We start from the raw sequence: 15,551 nt of genomic DNA, 5'->3' as shown, positions 1-15,551 counted from the left end.
TTTATGTGTTTTCTTTAAAGGAATGAAAGAATATACTTGTCATTTATGAGAGAGAATTTTATTGCTAATATTATTATATAACCTATATTTGTATGCCTAGTTGGTATATGTTTTGAAATGGTATTGTCTTGGTTTACATTGCAACAAGACAGATGCATGTCTGATATGTAGGTTGATTTCTATAGGTAGCAGAGGGCTGGTACCAGTTAGGTCAATGCCATGATTGTACAGTAAAAAAAAAAAAATTAGGTGGGAGAGAAAAAGAAGAGAGAAAAATCAAGATGGAGACAGAGAAGAGTGATCTGCATCTGGGTGGTCTTGAATTGTCAAGGTAGATGGCGTGGATTTCTGTAATCAAATTTATATTTTCTAGGCAGGCAGCTTATATCCTTATCAACTGTTTGTAAGTTTATTGTTTGGATGTATTTTGGATTGAAAATTTATCATACAAATCCGATTGTTGTGTTAGAGTTTGTTGCATCTTGATATTTATGTTTAATTGGGTATTTCTTATTTACATTTCAAATGTTATTCCCTTTACCGGTTTCCTAACCACAAGCCTCCTACAACCCCCCTTCTATATGGGTGTTCCACTCTCTATCCATACCCCTTACTGTTTCTCCACCCCAAAAATACCCTCCACCAGGGGTATGCCCTTGGCAGGACCAAGGGCTTCTCCTTCCATTTATGCCTAGCAAGGTCATCCTTTGCTACATATGCAGTTGTAGCCATGGGTCAGCCTGTGTAGTGGTTTACTCCCTGGGAACTCTGGTTGGTTGACATTTTTGTTCTAATGGGCCTTTAGCACTTTCAATCCTTTCTCTAATTTCTCCAATGGGAGTCCTATTCTCAAGTCAGTAGTTTGCTGCTATCATTCACCTCTGTACTTGACTTGTTCTGGCTGTGTCTCTCAGGAAAGATCTATATACAATTCCTGTCAGCATGCATTTCTTAGCATCATTCATCTTATTGAGTTTTGGTAGCTGCATATATATGGGCCACATATGGGACAGGAGCTGAATGACTGTTCCTTCAGTCTGTGCTCTTAACATTGACTCCCTATCCCCTCATATGGATATTTTTGTTTCCATTTGTAAGGAGTGAGGCATCCCCATTTTGATCATCTTTGTTCTTGAGTTTCATGTGGTCTGTGGATTACATTTTGGGTAATCAAAATTTAGGGCTATTATCCAATTAACGGTGAGAGCATACCATTTGTGTTTTTCTGTGATTTGGCTACCTCACGCAGGATGATATTTCTAGTTCATTCCATTTGCCTATGAATTTCATGATGTCATTGTTTTTTGATACCTGAGTAGTATGCCATTTTGTAGATACACCATATTTTCTGTATCCATTCCTCAGTTGAAGGACATCTGGGTTATTTCTAGCTTCTGACTATTATAAATAAGGCTGCTATGAACATAGTGGAGAATGTGGCTTTGTTGTTTCTTGGTGCATCTTTTGGGTATAAGCCCAGCAGAGGCAGACCTGGGTCCTCAGGTAATACAATGTCCACTTTTGTGAAGAACCTTCTCACTGATTACCAAAGAGGTTGTTCCAGGTTGCAATACCACCACAATGGAGGAGTGTTGTTCTTTCTCCATATCTTCACCAACATCTGCTGTCAACAGGTTGTTGATCTTAGCCATTCTGACTGGTGTGAGGTGGAATATCAGGGTTGTTTTGATTTGCATTTCCCTGATGACTACAGATGCTGAACATTTCTTTATGTGCTTCTCAGCCATTAGATATTCCTCAGCTGTGAATCTTTGTTTAGCTCTGTACCCCATTTTTAATAGGGATATTTGGCTCTCTGGAGTCTAACTTCTTGAATTCTTTGTATATTTTGGATACTAGCCCATTATTGGATGTAGGATTGCTAAAGATCTTTTCCCAATCTGTTGGTTTGCATTTTGTCCTAATGACAGTGTCCTTTGCCTTACAGAAGCATTGCAGTTATATGAGGTTCTATTTGTTGATTCTTGATCTTAGAGCATAAGGCATTAGTGTTCTGTTCAGAAAAATGTTCCCAGTTCCCATGTATTATAGACTCCTCCCCATGTTTTCTTCTATTAGTCTGAGTGTTTCTGGTTTGATGTCAAGATCAATGATCCACTTGGACTTACGCTTTATACATGGTGATAAGCATGAATTGATTTGCATTCTTCTACATGTTGACCTCCAGTTGAACCTGCACAATTTGCTAAAAATGCTATTTTATTTCAATTGGATGGTTTTGGCTCCTTTGTCAAAAATCAACTGACCATAGATGTGTGGGTTCATTTCTGAGTCTTCAATTCTATTCCATTTGTCTATCTGTCTCTCTCTGTACGAATATCATGCAGTTTTTATCACTATGGCTCTGTAATACTGCTTGAGTTCATGGATAGTGATCCCCCCAGAAGTCGTTTTATTTTTGAGGATAGTTTTAGCTATCCTTGGTTTTTTGTTATTCCACATGAATTTGCAAATTGTTCTGTCTAACTCTGAAGAATTGGATTGGTATTTTGGTGGGGATTGCATTGAATCTGTAGATTGCTTTTGGTAAAAATGGTCATTTTTACTATATTAATCCTGCCAATCCATGCACATGGGAGATCTTTCCATCTTCTAAGATCTTCAATTACTTTCTTCAGAGGTTTGAAGTTTTCATCATACTGATCTTTCACTTGCTTGGTTAGAGTCACCCCAAGGTATTTTATGTTATTTGGGATAATTATGAAGGTTGTAGTTTCCCTAATTTCTTTCTCGTCTTGTTTCTCTTTTGTGTAGAGGAAGGCTACAGATTTATTTAAGATAATTTTATACCCAGCCACTTTGCAGAAGGTGTTTATCAGTTTTAGTAGTTTGTTGGTGAAACTTTTGGGATCACTTAAATATAGTATCACATCATCTGCAAATAGTGATACTTTGACTTCTTCTTTTCCAATCTGTATCCATTTGATCTCCTTTGGTTGTCTGAAATCTGTAGCTAGGCCTTCGAGAACTATATTGAATAATTGGAGAGCAATTGGGCAGCCTTGTCTAGTCCTTGATTTTAGTGGGATTGCTTCAAGTTTCTGTCCAAGTTAGATTAATGTTGGCTACTGTTTTGCTGCATATTACTTTTACTATGTTTGCGTATCGGCCATGAATTTCTATTCTTTCCAGGACTTTTATCATGAAGGGGTGTTGAATTTTGTCAAAGGTATTCTCAGCATCAAGTGAAACAATCATGTGGTTTTGTCTTTAAGTTTATATGTATAGTGGATTCCGTTAATAGATTTCTGTGTATTAAACCATCCCTGCATGCCTGGGATGAAGCCTACTTGATCATGATGAATGATTGTTTTGGTGTGTTTTTGGATTCTGTTTGCAAAAATTTTTGTTGAGTAATTTTGCGTTGATAGTCATAACGGAAATTGGTCTGGAGTTCTCTTTCTTTGTTAGGTCTTTGCGTGGTTTAGGTATAAGAGTAATTGTGGCTTCATAGAAGGAACTCGGTAGTGCTTCGTCCATTTCCATTTTGTGGTATAGTTTGGATAGTATCGATATGAGATCTTCTCTGAAGGTCTGATAGAATTCTGCACTGAACCCGTCTGCACATGGGCTCTTTTGGTTGGGAGACTTTTAATGACTGCTTCTATTTCTTTAGGGGTTATAGGGTGGTTTAAATGCTTTATCTGTTCCTGATTTATCTTTGGTACCTGGTATCACTCTAGGAAATTGTCCGTTTCCTCCAGATTTTCAAGTTTTGTTGAATATAGTCCTTGGTAGTAGGATGTGATGATTTTTTGAATTTTCTCTGATTCTGTATTTATGTCTCCCTTTACATTTCTGATTTTGTTAATTTGGACACACTCTCTGTGTCCTCTGGTTAGACTGGCTAAGGGTTTATCTATCTTGTTGATTTTCTCAAATAACCAGCTTTTGGTTCTGTTGATTCTTTGTATAGTCCTTTTTGTTTCTACTTGTTTGATTTCAGCTCTTAGTTTGATTATTTCATGCCTTCTACTCCTTCTGGGTGCGTCCTTCTTTTTGTTCTAGAATTTTAGGTGTGCTGTCAAGCTGCTCATATTTGCTCTCTCCTATTTCTTTCTGCACGCACTCAGAACTATGAGTTTTTTTCTTAGCACAGCTTTCATTGTGTCCTATAAGTTTGGGTATGTTGTACCTACATTTTCCTTAAATTCTAAGAAGTCTCTAATTTCTTCTTTATTTCTTCCTTGACCAGGTTATCATTGAGTAGAGCATTGTTCAACTTACATATATATGTGTGAATGCTTTCCTTATTTTTATTGAAGACAAGGTTTAGCCCGTGATGGTCTGATAGGATGCATGGAATTATTTCTATCTTTCTGTTTCTGTTGAGGCCTGTTTTATGACCTGTTTTATGGTCCATTTTGGAGAAAGTAACATGAGATATTGAGAAGGTATATCCTATTATTTTAGGATAAAATGTTCTATAAATATCTGTTAAGTACATTTGGTTCATGACTTCTCTTAGACTTTGTATGTCTCTGTTGAATTTCTGTTTCCATGATCTGTCCATTGATGAGAGTGGGGTGTTGAAATCTCCTACTCTTATTGTGTGATTGACATTGTGTGCTTTGTGCTTTAGTAAGGTTTCTTTTATGTGTGTAGGAGCCCTTGTATTTGGAGCATAGATATTTAGGACTTGAGGGTTCATCTTGGTGGATTTTTCCTTTGATGAATATGAAGTGTCCTTCCTTATATTTTTGGTTACTTTTGGATGAAAATTGATAGTATTCGATATTAGAATGACTACTGCAGCTTGCATCTTCAGACCATTTTCTTGGAAAGTTGTTTTCCAACCTTTTACTTTGAAGTAGTGTCTGTCTTTGTCTGTGAGGTGTGTTTCCACTGTGGAGCAAAATGTTGGGTCCTCATTGCATATCCAGTTTGTTAATCTGTGTCTTTTTATTGGGCAATTGAGTTCATTGATGTTGAGAGATATTAAGGAAAAGTGATTGTTGCTTCCTGTTATATTCTTTTTGGATGTGATATTATGTTTGTTTGCTTGTCTGCTCTTTGTTTTGTTGTCAAGATGATTAGTTTCTTGCTTTTTCTAGGGTGTAGCTTGCCTCCTTGTGTTGGGTTTTACCATTTATTGTCCTTTGTAGGGCTGTATTTGTAGAAAGATATTGTATAAATTTGGTTTTGTAATGGAATATCTTGGTTTCTTCATCTATGTTAATTGAGAGTTTTGCTGGATACAGTAACCTGGGCTGGCATTTGTGTTCTCTTAGGATCTGTATGACATCTGTCCAGGAAATTCTGGCTTTCATAGTCTCTGGTGAGAAGTCTGGTATAATTCTGATAGGTCTGCCTTCATATGAAGTGTCCTTATCTTTTTTGATGACTTTTAGTTGAAAATCGATATTATTCGTTATTAGAATGGCTACTCCAGCTTGCTTCTTCAGACCATTTGCTTATAAGTTGTTTTCTAGACATTCACTCTTTGGTAGTGTCTGTCTTTATTGCTGAGGTGTGTTTCCTGTAGGCAGCAGAATGCAGGATCTTCATTGCCTATCCAGCTTGTTAATCTATGTCTTTTTATTGGGGAATTGAGTCCATTGATATTGAGAGATCTTAAGGAATGGTGACTTTTTCTTCCTGTTATATTCATATTTGGATGTGAGATTATGTCCGTGTGCTTTTTTTCTATTTTTTGCCAAGAGAATTAGTTTCTTGCTTTTTCTAGGGTGTAGCTTGCCTCCTTGTGTTGGGCTTTACCATTTATTATCTTTTTTAGTGCTGGATTTGTAGAAAGATTGTGTATAAATTTGGTTTTGTCATGGAATATCTTGGTTTCTCCATCTATGTTAATAGAGAGTTTGTGGGATACAGTAACCTGGGCTGGCATCTGTGTTCTCTTAGGATCTGTATGACATCTGTATAGGATCTTCTGGTTTTCATAGTCTCTGGTGAGTAGTCTTGTGTAATTCTGATAGGTCCGTCTTTATATGTTACATGATCTTTTTCGCTTACTGCTCTTACTATTCTTTCTTTGTTTTGTGTATTTGGTGTTTTGATGATTATATGATGGGAGGAGTTTCTTTTCTGGTCCAATCTATTTGGAGTTCTTTAGGCTTCTTGTATGTTTATGGGCATCTCTTTCTTTACGTTAGGCAAGTTTTCTTCTATGATTCTTTTGAAGATATTTACTGGCCCTTTGAGCTGAGAGTCTCCACTAACTTCTATACCTAATATCCTTACGTTTGATCTTCTCATTGTGTCCTGGATTTACTGTAAGTTTTGGACCAGTAGCTTTTTCTGTTTTACATTATCTTTGACAGTTGTGTCAATGATTTCTATGTAATCTTCTGGTCCTGAGATACTCTCTTCTATCTCTCGCATTCTGTTGGTGATGCTTGTATCTACGGCTCCTTGTCTCTTTCTTTGGGTTTCTATATCCAGGGTTGTTACCCTTTGTGCTTTCTTTATTGCTTCTATTTCCATTTTAATTCCTTTACCCCATTACTGTGTTTTCCTGTAATTCTTTCAGGGATTTTTTTCTGTTTCCTCTATATAGGCTTCTGCTTGTTTATTTGTGTTTTCCTGCATTTCTCTAGGGAGTTCTTTATGTCTTTCTTGAAGTCCTCCATCATCATGATCAATTGTGATTTTAAATTTAGATCTTGCTCTTCTGGTGTGTTTGGATATTCAGTGTTTGCTTTGGTGGGAGAATTGGGCTCTGATGGTGCCATGTAGTCTTGGTTTCTGTTGCTTGGTTTCCTACGTTTGCCTCTCCCTATCAATTTGCTTTGGTGTAATCTTGTTCTGCTATTTCTGTCACTGACTAGACCGTCCTAATGGCCTCTGTTTCTGGAGTGCTGTATACCTGTTTTCCTGTTTCCTTTGAGCCAGTTATGGGAACAGTGTGTTCTGCTTTTACGAATGTAGTCTTTCCCATCTACTTGTCTTCAGCTGCTCCTGTGGATATGTGTCCTGAGTCCACCAGGCAGGTCACTTGGAGCAGAAATGTTGGTCTTACCTCTGATCTCCCGTCTGAATTTGCTCCTCGGTGCTGGGTTTCAGCTCTTCGTGAGGGCAGCAACCAGAAGGGCCTGGCCCGACTTCTCTCATGTCCCAGTTCACAGGGTGTCCAGATGGTGCTAGGCATTTTCCTTTCTGGTCTCCGGCCTGAAGTCGCCCCTCTTGTATGGGTTTCATCTGTCTGTGAGTGCAGCAAGCAGAAGCAAATTTAAGTTTTTATTCTGAAGTTCTTTCTCTAGTTTTATTAGAGTCATGGCAGAATATTTTTTTATCATTTGTGTCCATTATGAAATATACTGTTTCCCTGATTTCTTGCTCAGACCATCCATCATTTGAGTAAAGGGCAGATACAAATTTTTGAATCAATTTTGTATCCAAACTCTTTGCTAAAGATATTAATCAGCTGAATGAGTTTTGTGGGAGAAAAGTTGGCACCATTTTTACTATCACATCATTTATATATAGCAAAACTTTGACTTTTCCTTTCAAATTTGTATCCAATTGATCTCCTTTGGTTGTCATATTTCTCTATGTAGTATCTCAAGTACTATTTTGAGTAGACATGTAGAGAGTGGACAAATGTTTTTGTCCATGATTTTAGTAGAATTAACTAAATTTTCTATTCGTTAAATTTGAGGTTGGCTGTTAGTTTGCTGTGTATTGATTTTGTTATGATTATACATTACCTTCTGTCTCAGATTTCTTTAAGAATTAACATGAATTTATGTTACATTTTGTCAAAGGCTTGTTAATCATCCAATAAGATAATTATGTGACCTTTATTTTTAGTTTGTTTATATGATAAATTACATTGATGGACTTTCATATATTGAACCATATCTGCATGCAATGGATGAAGCCTACTTGATTGTTGTCGATGAAGTTTTTGATATGTACTTAGATTTTGGTTGTATTTCATTGGGGATTTTTATATCAGAGTTAACTAAAGAAATTTGATCTGAAACTGTCTTTCTTATCAATTTGATTCTGGCCTCATGTAATGAGTTTGGCACTGTTCCTTCTATATTACTTGTTTTCATTTGTTTATCTTGACTTCTATTTTACTGTTAAGGAAGTTATTTTTTTGTTTTGTGTTTCTTTTTTTTATTAACTTCAGTACTTCTTATTTATATTTCGAATATTAATCCTTTTCCAGTTTGCCAGGCCAACATCCCCCTAACGCCTCCCCCTCCCCTTCTTTATGGGTATTCCCCTCCCCATCCTCCCCCCATAACCGCCATCCCCCCAACAATCACGTTCCTGGGGGTTCTGTCTTAGCAGGACCAAGGGCTTACCCTTCCACTGGTGCTCTTACGAAGCTATTCATTGCTACCTATAAAGTTAGAGTCCAAAATCAGTCCATGTATAGTCTTTGGGTAGTGCCTTAGTCCCTGGAAGCTCTGGTTGCTTGGCATTGTTGCTCATATGGGGTCTCCAGCTCCTTCAAACTCTTCCAGTCCTTTCTCTGATTCCTTCAATGGGGGTCCCGTTTTCAGTTCAGTGGATTGCTGCTGGCATTCACGTATGTATTTGCTGTATTCTGGCTGTGTCTCTCAGGAGAGATCTACATCCGGTTACTGTCAGCCTGCACTTCTTTGCTACATCCACCTTGTCTAATTGGGTAGCTGTATATGTATGGGCCACATGTGGGGAAGGCTCTGAATGTGTTTCCTTCTGCTTGTGTTTTAATCCTTGCCTCCCTATTACTTGCCAAGGGTATTCTTGTTCCCCTTTTAAAGAAGGAGTGAAGCATTCGCATTTTGTTCATCCGTCTTGAGTTTCATGTGTTCTGTGCATGTAGGGTAATTTAAGTATTTGGGCTAATAGCCATTTATCAATGAGTGCATACCACGTGTGTTTCTGTGATTGGGTTACCTCATGCAGGATGATATTTTCCAGTTCTCTCCATTTGCCTATGAATTTCATAAAGTCATTGTTCCTGATAGCTGAGTAATATTCCATTGTGTAGACGTACCACACTTTCTGTATCCATTCCTCTGTTGAAGGGCATCTGGGTTCTTTCCAGTTTCTGGCTATTATAGATAAGGCTGCTATGAACATAGTGGAGCACGTGTCTTTGTTATATGTTGGGGCATCTTTTTAGTATATTCCCAAGAGAGGTATAGCTGGGTCCTCAGGTAGTTCAATGTCCAATTTTCTGAGGAACCTCCAGACTGATTTCCAGAATGGTTGTACTAGTCTGCAATCCCAACAAAAATGGAGGAGTGTTCCTCTTTCTCTACATCCTCGCCAGCATCTGCTGTCATCTGACTTTTTGATCTTAGCCATTCTCACTGGTGTGAGGTGAAATCTCAGGGTTGTTTTGATTTGCATTTCCCTTATGACTAAAGATGTTGGACATTTCTTTAGGTGTTTCTTAGCCATTCGGCATTCCTCAGCTGTGAATTCTTTGTTTAGCTCTGAACCCCATTCTTTAATAGGGTTAGTTGTCTCCCTGTGGTCTAACTTCTTGAGTTCTTTGAATATTTTGCATATAAGCCCTCTATGAGTTAGAGGATTGGTAAAGATCTTCTTGCAATCTGTTGGTTGCAGTTTTGTCCTAACCACAGTGTCCTTTGCCTTACAGAAGCTTTGCAGTTTTATGAGTTCCCATTTGTCGATTCTTGATCTTAGAGCATAAGTCATTGGTGTTTTGTTCAGGAAATTTTTTCAAGTGCCCATGTGTTCGAGATTCTTCCCCACTTTTTCTTCTATTAGTTTGAGTGTATCTGGTTTGATGTGGAAGTCCTTGATCCACTTGGACTTAAGCTTTGTTCAGTGTGATAAGCATGGATCGATCTGCATTCTTCTACATGCTGACCTCCAGTTGAACCAGCACCATTTGCTGAAAATGCTCTCTTTTTTCCATTTGATGGTTGTGGCTCCTTTGTCAAAAATCAAGTGACCATAGTTGTGTGTGCTCATTTCTGGGTCTTCAATTCTATTACATTTGTCTGTCTGTCTGTCTCTGTACCAATACCATGCAGTTTTTATCACTATTGCTCTGTACTACTGCTTGAGTTCATGGATAGTGATTTCCCCCAGAAGTCCTTTTATTGTTGAGGATAGTTTTAATTATCCTGGGTTTTTTGTTATTCCATATGAATTTGCTAATTTTTCTGTCTAACTCTTTGAAGAATTGGATTGGTATTTTGATGGGGATTGTATTCAATCTGTAGATCGCTTTTGGTAAAATGGCCATTTTACTATATTAATCCTGCCAATCCATGAGCATGGGAGATCTTGCCATCTTCTGAGGTCTTCTTCAATTTCTTTCTTCAGAGACTTGAAGTTCTTATTGTACAGATCTTTAACTTGCTTGGTTCAAGTCACACCGAGGTATTTTATATTATTTGGGACTGTTATGAAGAGTGTCGTTTCCCTAATTTCTTTCTCGGCTTTTTTCTCTTTTGTGTAGAGGAAGGCTACTGATTTACTTGAGTTAATTTTATACCCAGACACTTTGCTGAAGTTGTTTATCAGCTTTAGTAGTTCTCCGGTGGAAGTTTTGGGATCACTGCATCTGCATCTGCAGATCATACCATCTGCAAATATTGATATTTTGACTTCTTCTTTTCCAATCTGTATCCTCTTGATCTCCTTTTGTTGTCTGATTGCTCCTGCTAGAACTTCAAGAACTATATTGAATAAGTAGGGAGAGAGTGGGTAGCCTCGTCTACTCCCTGATTTTAGTGGGATTGCTTCAAGTTTCTCTCCATTTATTTTAATGTTAGCGACTTGTTTGCTGTATATGTCTTTTACTATGTTTAGGTATGGGCCTTGAATTCCTATTCTTTCCAGGACTTTTATCTTGAAGGGGTGTTGAATTTTGTCAAATGCTTTCTCAGCATCTAATGAAATGACCATGTGCTTTTGTTCTTTCAGTATGTTTATATAATGGATCACGTTGATGGTTTTCCGTATATTAATCCATCCATGCATGCCTGTGATGAAGCCTACTTGATCATGGTGGATGATTGTTTTGATGTGCTCTTGGATTCGTTCTGCCAGAATTTATTGAGTATTTTTGCGTTGATATTCATAATGGAAATTTGTCTGAAGTTCTCTTTCTTTGTTGGGTCTTTGTGTGGTTTAGGTAAAAGAGTAATTGTGGCTTCATAGAAGGAGTTCGGTAGTGCTACATCTGTTTCAATTTATTCAATAGTTTGGATAGCATTGGTATGAGGTCTTTATGAAGTTCTGGTAGAATTCTGCTCTAAACCCATCTGGACCTGGGCTCATTTTGGTTGGGAGACCTTTAATGACTGCTTCTATTTCATTAGGAGTTATGGGGTTGTTTAACTGGTTTATCTGTTCCTTATTTAATTTTGGTGCCTGGTATCTGTCTAGGAAATTGTCCAATTTCTGCAGATTTTCAAGTTTGTTGAATATTGGCTTTTGCAGTAGGATCAGATGATTTATTGAATTTCCTCTGTTTCTGTAGTTATGTCTCCCTTTTCATTTCTGATTTTGTTAATTTGGACACATTCTCTGTGTCCTCTCACTAGTCTGGCTAAGGGTTTATCTATCTTGTTGATTTTCTCAAAGAACCAACTTTTGGTTCTGTTGATTCTTTCTGTTGTCCTTTTTGTTTCTACATGGTTGATTTCAGCTCTGTGTTTGATTATTTCCTGCCTTCTACTCCTCCTGGGTGTATTTGCTTCTTTTTGTTCTAGAGCTTTTAGGTGTGCTGTCAAGCTGGTGACATAGGCTTTCTCCTGTTTTTTTGTGCAGGCACTCAGAGCTATGGATTTTCCTCTTAGCACAGCTTTCATTGTGTCCCATATGTTTGGGTATGTTATACCTTCAATTTCATTAAATTCTAAGAAGTCTTTAATTTTTTCTTTATTACTTCCTTGACCCGGTTATCAGTGAGTAGAGCATTATTCAACTTCCATGTGTATGTGGGTGTTATTCCCTTATTGTTATTGAAGACCAGCTTTAGGCCGTGGTGGTCTGATAGGACGCATAAGATTATTTCTAACTTTCTGTATCTGTTGAGGCATATATTTTGACCAATTATATGGTCAATTTTGGAGAAAGTACCATGAGGTGCTAAGAAGAATGTATATCCTTTTGCTTTAGGATAAGATCTTCTATAAATATCTGTTAAGTCCATTTGGTTCATGACTTCTCTTAGTCTGTCTATGTCTCTGTTTAATTTCTGTTTCCATGATCTGTCCATTGATGAGAGTGGGGTGCTGAAATCTCCTACTATTATAGTGTGAGGTGCAATGTGTGTTTTGAGTTTTAGTAAGGTTTCTTTTATGTATGTAGGTGCCCTTGTATTTGGGACATAGATATTTAGGATTGAGAGTTCATCTTGGTGGATTTTTCCTTTGTTGAATATGAAGTGTCCTTCCTTATCCTTTTTGATGACCTTTAGTTGAAAATTGATTTTATTTGATATTAGAATGGCTACTCCAGCTTGCTTCTTCCGACCATTTGCTTGGAAAGTTGTTTTCCAGCCTTTCACTCTGAGGTAGTGTCTGTCTTTGTCTCTGAGGTGTGTTTCCTCTAGGCAGCAGAATGCAGGGTCCCCATTGTGTATCCAGTTTGTTAATCTATGTCTTTTTATTGGGGAGTTTAGACCATTGATGTTGAGAGATATTAAGGAATAGTGATTTTTGCTTCCTCTTATATTCATATTTGGATGTGAGGTTATGTTTGTGTGCTTCTCTTCTCCTTGTTTTATTGCCAAGATGATTAGTTTTTTGCTTTTTCTGGGGTGTAATTTGCCTCCTTAAGTTGGGCGTTACCATTTATTATCCTTTGTAGTGCTGGATTTGTAGAAAGATATTGTATAAATTTGGTTTTGTCATGGAATATCTTGGTTTCTCCATCTATGTTGATTGAGAGTTTTGCAGGATACAGTAACCTGGGCTGGCATTTGTGTTCTCTTAGGGTCTGTATGACATCTGTCCAGGATCTTCTGGCTTTCATAGTCTTTGGCGAGAAGTCAGGTGTGATTCTGATAGGTCTGCCTCTATATGTTACTTGAACTTTTTCCCTTACCGCTTTTAATATTCTTTCTTTATTCTGTGCATTTGTTGTTTTGACGACTATGTGTCAGGAGAAGTTTCTTTTCTGGTCCAATCTATTTGGAGTTCTGTAGGCTTCTTGTATGCTTATGGGCATCACTTTAGGTTACAGAAGGTTTCTTCTATGATTTTGTTGAAGATATTTACTGGTCCTTTGAGCTGGGAGTCTTCACTCTCTTCTATACCAGTTACCCTTAGGATTGATCTTCTCATTGAGTACTGGATTTCCTGTATGTTTTGCACCAGTACCTTTTTCTTTTTTACATTTTCGTTGAATGTTGTGTTGATGATTTCTATGGAATCTTCTGCTCCTGAGATTCTCTCTTCTATCTCTTGCATTCTGTTGGTGATGCTTGTATCTATGGCTCCTTGTCTCTTCATTTGATTTTCTATATCCAGGGTGGTTTCGCTGTGTCCTTCTTTATTGCTTCTATTTCCATTTTTAATTCCTTTACCTGTTTGATTGTGTTTTCCTGGAATTCTGTCAGGGATTTCTGTGATTCCTCTCTATAGGCTTCTACTTGTTTATTTATGTTTTCCTTTGTTTCTATAATGGAGTTCTTCATGTTTTTCTTGAAGTCCTCCAGCATCATGATCAAATGCGATTTTTAATCTAGATCTTGCTTTTCTGGTGTGTTTGGATATTCAGTGTTTGCTTTGGTGGGAGAATTGTGCTCTGATAATGCCATGTAGTCCTGGTTTCTGTTGCTTGGGTTCCTGTGCTTGCCTCTCGCCCTCAGGTTGTCTCTGGTTTAACCTTGTTCTGCTATTTCTGACAGTGGCTAGACCATCCTGTAGGCCTGTGTGTCAGGAATGATGTAGACCAGTTTTCCTGTTTTGTTTTAGCCAGTTATGGGAAGAGTGTTCTCCTTTCCGAGGTGTAGTATTTCGTGTCTACTGGTCTTCAGGTGTTCCTGTGGTCCTGTGTGTGAGTAAACCAGACAGGTCGCTTGGACGAGAAAAGTTGGTCTTACCTGTGGTCCCGAGGCTCAAGTTGCTTGTGGGGGGCTGGTTTAGAACTCTCTGTGAGGGTAGCAACCACCTTTTTCCTGGGCCCCCGTGCACCGGGGTCCCAGATGGCGTTAGGTGTTTTCCTCTGGAGTCAGAAATGTGGGCAGAGTGTAGTCTCTTCTGGCTTCAGAGGCATGTCTGCACATTTGAAGGTTTAGCTCTCACTCCCACAGGCTTTGGGTGCAGAGAACTGTTGATGGTTTACCTTCACGTCCAGGTGGTGTCTCTCAGTGTGTCTGTTATAAGAATAAGTATATGTAGTAGTTCAAAAAGTTAAAAATAACATTAAATGATCCATCTGTGTCACTCATTGTAGTCAAACTAAGTTATATAAGTTTGCATATCAGTGTTGCAGTAAAGAAACAAAACAAACAAAAAAACAAACAACAACAACAAATAAAAACAGCTGAACCAGTTCCCATGTGTACCCTTGCTATCATGCTCTTGCTAGTTTAGGCTATAGCAGGCCATTTGAACTAGCACTAAATTATCTCAGCTGCACCATGCTACCCCAAGAAAACAGGTCTAGAGGAGGACTGATACACAGGTCAATAAGAGGGTCAGGCCACCTTCAGAAACAAAAAGACAAACTAACACAGAAGATAACCTGATGGCGAGGCAAGTGCAGGAACACAAGCAACAGAAAGCAAGACTACTTGACATCATCAGAGCCCAGGCCTCTCACCAAAGCAAACACTGGATATCTAAATACACTGGAAAAGCAAGATTTAGATTTAAAATCATGTTTTATCATCATAATGGAGGAAGTTAAGAAAGTCAAAAATAACTCCCTTAAGGAAATATGGGACAGCAAAAGCAAACAAGTAGAAGCCGTTAAAACGGAAACACAAAAATACAATAAAAAATTACAGAAAACCGCAACCAAAGAGGAGAAGAAATTTAACAAAACCATGCAGGAGTTAAGATGGAAATAGAAACAATAAAGAGAGCACACAGTGAGAAAACCATGGAGATAGAAAATTTGTGAAGATATCAGGAGTCATAGATGCAATCATCACCAACAGATTACATGAGATAGAAGAGAGAATTTCAGGAGCAGGAGATATCATAGAAAACATTGACACAACCATCAAAGAGAATGGAAAATGGAAAAAGCTGCTAGCCCTAAACATACAGGAAATCAGGACACAGATCAAAGTTCAAACCTAAAGATAATAGGTATAGAAGAGTGTGGAGACTCGCAACATAAAGGGCTGGTAAATATCTTCAACAAAATCATAGAAGAAAACTTCCCTACCCTAAAGAAAGAGATGGCCATAAACATACAAGAAGCCTACAGAACTCCAAATAGATTGGACCAGAATAGAAATTCCTTCTGTCACAAAATAGTCAAAACAACAAATGCACAAAACAAAGACTAAATATTAAAACAGTAAGCGAAAAAGGTCAAGTAACATATAAAGGCAGACCTATCAGAATTATACCAGAATTAGTCCCAGGGATTATGAAAGTCAGAAAATACTGGACATATATTAT

Source organism: Rattus norvegicus, chromosome 1 (assembly GCF_036323735.1).
Source record: "Rattus norvegicus strain BN/NHsdMcwi chromosome 1, GRCr8, whole genome shotgun sequence".
NCBI lineage: Eukaryota > Metazoa > Chordata > Mammalia > Rodentia > Muridae > Rattus > Rattus norvegicus.
The sequence above is the reverse complement of the archived record's forward strand: the minus strand, read 5'-3'. Positions refer to the sequence as shown.